The following is a 5,026-nucleotide window of genomic DNA, read 5'->3' on the forward strand; positions in this document are numbered from 1 at the left end:
TCGTGCCCCTCAACCCTTGTTAAAAGGGGATTTTATTTTGTTTTCATTATTATTATCAATAAAAATTGTTTTTGCTCACAAGTCACAACCGAGTGGGAAGTGTAATACTAATTTCAGTTTAGTTGAGTGTACAAAACATGGATGTTACCTTCTCTTTTTAAGTGTATCTTACTTAAATACTAAGATGGTTTATTTATTTGATTCAATTGAAAAAATATAAATATCTTACATCCATTTAATAATAAAATTAAATCAATAAAAAATGTTGTCCTTAAAACACTCTAAAAATTTCTAAATACATTTATTTTAAATATATCATTTATTGAAATCGTTAAGAGACACTTCTTAAACCATAAATATGGCAAACTTTAAGAATTGTTACTACTCACAATTTAAGCAAATACGCCGAAATTGGATATGTTTTCAAAACTACACTTACAGCTTGTTTTATATCAAATATGTACCAAGTTGTTTTTCTAAGTTCCTCGATGTGGGACTCGTTCCCAATAGTATCTAATAACCACGAACCGGGTTCAACGAACCAGTTCACGGTTCTTTTACGAACCAGTTCGCCCACAATTCGATAAATGTTAAGTACCCAGAGTACAACACAAAAATCAAATCATTAGATAATAAAACTTTAAACTAATTTAATATCATAGCATAGGAAAGAGACATCACTTTAATGAAAGTAATCTCCACTGACCCCACAAGCATACACTACTAGTACAAGGTGTAGGCTTGGCTGGTATGCAACATAAGCTTGTATATTTATAAGCACCTCTTCTTATGATTGTCTAAGAAATAACCGATGTGGGACTTCTTTGTAAACCAGCTTCCATCATGTTTGTTTCTAAACCAGCTTCCATCAACCTTTAGATTCAAATTTTAATTGATTTTTTTTTTTTCAAAACTAGTGCACCACGAACCCATCACATACCGACTATGTATACCCCTTACGTACCGAATTCTTTAAGGCGACGAACCGCGTACCCGAACCCGTACCACGTACGAAGCGAATTGTGAATTATGTGACCATGGTCACGGTTACATAATTTATATTACTGTTAAATCTAATAGCATATCAGTGTCACATTTACATAATTTCTATTCAGAATATGGTTAAATATGATCAAGTGATCATTAGCTATAAAATCTAATAGCAAACAATAAATAATCCAACAAAAAACAAATAAAAGACATGATAAAATAAGATTGTAACTTAAAAATGCAAAGGTGTCTTGGAGATGAATATTAGCATACTACGCATTTTCAGATGAAACAAATTCTAAAGTTAAAAATGATTAATCAAGTAGTGCTTTGATTTGTGAGAAAGTGATTCATAAGAAATTGAAGTGTGTAAAAAAGAGAGATTGTTCAGTTCTAATGCCACAATTAACATGTCAAGCATAATACAAATCAAGATATGAACTTCAATAATATTGTCTTTTGAATCTTCCAAAGAGTGCTCGCTGCAGCTGGTTTTATATCTAATATATATTAAGTTATTTTCTAGGTTTATCAATGCCCTACAGCTTGGGAGTTACTTGGTAGAGTATTTTGTCATTTTTCTCCTAACTAGAACTAGAAATGAGTCGAGTCGAACCGAACCCGTATGCAGCTCGGCTCAACTCGATTAGAATTGGTTCGGCTCGAAACTCGACTCGAATTCAAAACGAACATTTTTTTAGCTCAAGTTCGGCTCGTTTTAAATTTACGAACAACTCGGCTTGACTCGTTAGTTTCGGTTCGTTAGATTCTGCTGAAATCTAACGTGCAACCAAAATCTAACGTGCAACCAAACTGTGCACCTGACCCTTAAATACGCACTAAAATACTAAGAAAAAATTGCACTAATATTCTTATGACAATTGCAACTAACATCCTGGCATTTTATAATCGCAACTCGGGTTGAATTTACAGAATCTATGACTTCCAGTAAGTTCACTCAACGCTCTTGTTTTATATATAGCCAAAGCTTCCTCTTACTTTCTTATATGTGCTCGATGTGGGACTATTATTAATTGTTGGTTTTAAAGCTTAAACAAAGAGAATAAGAGTCCAGCTAGATAACTATCTCTTGTATTTGATTTGTTATTTGTATTCTTTCTTTTTCATTTTATAGTTGATAATACGTTTTCCTATTTTTACTATCTTAACAATTGTTATATATATACATATCACCGAGGGCAGATCCACCATGAAGCATGGTGTGGCAAGTGCCACACCGGATTTCATTTTATAGTTGATAATACGTTTTCCTATTTTTACTATCTTAACAATTGTTATATATATACATATCACCAGGGGCAGATCCACCATGAAGCATGGTGTGGCAAGTGCCACACCAGATTATTTCCCATATTTTTTTTTTCATATAATAAACCTAAATAATTCCTTATATATAATATATGTTGCTACTTTGAAATGAGTATTCACATGGCCTAGCGGTTTGAGTATGCGTTGTTGAATGGCTTGTCCACGGTTCAACACAACACCCAGTATTTGGGAATTGAACCTTAAACCGTTTAGATGAAACAAACATGCTTAAACTAATTAGCTAAAGAGTTTTGGATGTCAAAATTTCATCTTTTTAGTATATATAGTAATATATATATCAAATGTACGGATCCGCCCTGCATATCATTCATAGTTCATTCAAAAATAGATTCATAGCTTATGAGTTATTCTTTTTGTTTATTTTTATTTTTGTTATTCAAAATAGTACTAGTAATTCCTTTAAAACAACTTAAATTCTACCACTTCAATCCTATATACGGTAGAAACTCTTTAATTTAATACTCGGTAAATTAATAAACTCTCTAAAATAATAAATTTGTCCGGTCCCGACTTGGGCCAATGTAAAAAATTGAAAAACTCGATAAAATAATAAGATAATAATTTTTCGAGAGATCCTTTATAATTTTCGGTCCCAAGAAAATCATAAATTAATAATTCATAGAAGCGAAAAGAAAAAAAAAATATTAAGAATACATTGAACACATTTGTTCCTCTTGTTTACATTTCTTGTACTTCAAAAGTCATTATTGATTTCCAATGCATATAAACACGGTAGTTACTAATTTACGTTGAGTCTCAGGTTATTTGCAACGTAATTCTAAGAGGCATAGACTAATTTGCCTTTTTGTTTGGTATGCACAGTATAATTACTTAAAAACTCTTTAAATTAATAATTATTAATTTATCGATAAATTAATAACTCTCTAAATTAATAAATTTCTCCGGTCTGACATTATTAATTTATAGAGTTTTAACCTTATAAAAAATAACTATTGATAGCGTACATATTAAAATGTATCATATATATATATATATATATATATATATATATATATATATATATATGCTTAATTGCGAGTTTTAGCCCCTAACTTTCCCAAAGTTGCAATTTTGGCCCCCTAAGAAATAAATTACAAAACCGCCCTTTAAGTTTTGCACTTGTGGCGATTTTGGCCCCCAAGGCCAATTTTGACTTGGTCTACGCCGACGTGGCACCCTAAGTTAGGAGTCCTAACTTCTTTATCCGGATTTCTTTTCTTCCAAAGGTATTGCACTCATACTTGATCAATGTAAACCCTATTTTTGAAAGAAAATGTAAACACTATTAAAGAGTGAATGAATATTGAGAATGAATATTGAGAAATTGGGAATCCATTTGAATGATACTAAAATCAATATTTTACTAACAAAAAAAAAACTACATGCATGGTATTTGAGATTTGTTAAGTGAAAATAAAATAAACATCTTACCATTATATACAAATGAAAGTGAAATAATAATACTTTTACAAAATTACACTTATCAAGGATTGATGTATTAAGATTTTCATAAATACAAAGTGAAAGTTGTTGACTTGAGAATAATGCAAGTATTAGTGTACAATTATAAAAAGTACTCCTTCGGTCCTAAAATGACCGGCCTTGTTTGAGATATATAATATTCAAATAACATACTTTGATTCTATTTTCCTATAAATATGTAAAGATAAATATTTGCATGTAAGATGTTAGATTTGTCTCAATGAGCATTTTCAAAATATTAACATTTTCTATAATTTTTGCTAATAGAAAATTATATTTAATAAAGATAAAATTCTGAAACATTGAACTAGATCAGCCATTTTAGGACAAACAAAATAATTAAGATTGCATTGAAAAAATTATTCTTAACAATTTATAATTTAGAATAGGAGAATATATTATCCATTTATTATCTACTACTAAATAGACATAATAATACCAAGAAAAAAAAATTTGAACTTGAATTGGAGTGTGGGGTCAGTCTCAGCTACGTACAAACACGTCTCACCGAATCGAGGACCTGTTTCCTCTAAGACCTGCCCTTGAATTTCAAATCCTGCTTTATAAAAAGTAGACAATTATCAATATTTCCCATCATTGCATAATTATCATCTATTGTCATGTACCCTGCAAACTTAGCTTGTGCGTGATCTTGAACCTAGATAGGAAAACTAGAACTGAACACTTACATTCGAATTCGATGCTTGTTTAAGGTCTCAACTCTTAATAACAACATCAAGAGCCAATTGTCACTTTGAAATTCTTCTAAATTGGAAAACAAAAACCAAAAACTGAAGAAAAGAATCAGAATATACATATATATTCCGGAAATATGTAATCAGGAAACATGCTATATCCTTAAAAATTATACTACACTTAATCTTAACAAATAGAGCAATCATGATCAAATATATTTTCTAGGTTTATCAGTCTGGCTGTGAAAGGAACAGAACAGTCACGGACCAGCAGCGGAATGGTGTCATTATGCAACGGAAAAGGCCACAGTTAAGGACCTTGAATGTAATGTGGATGCATTGTTTGAAGATGAAAACAACGTCGGGTGCGGCATGTGGATTAGGGAGTTATGGTTCAATCACGGAACATGTTAGACCATTTTAGGCTAAGATGGTTTAATTAACATAACATATTACCTTCTATTTTTTAGTGTAGGACTTATGTGAAATCAAAGTTCCCTTAATGAGCT

Source organism: Medicago sativa, chromosome 8 (assembly GCF_051527215.1).
Source record: "Medicago sativa cultivar Bolivia chromosome 8, Bolivia_mono, whole genome shotgun sequence".
Classification (NCBI taxonomy): domain Eukaryota; kingdom Viridiplantae; phylum Streptophyta; class Magnoliopsida; order Fabales; family Fabaceae; genus Medicago; species Medicago sativa.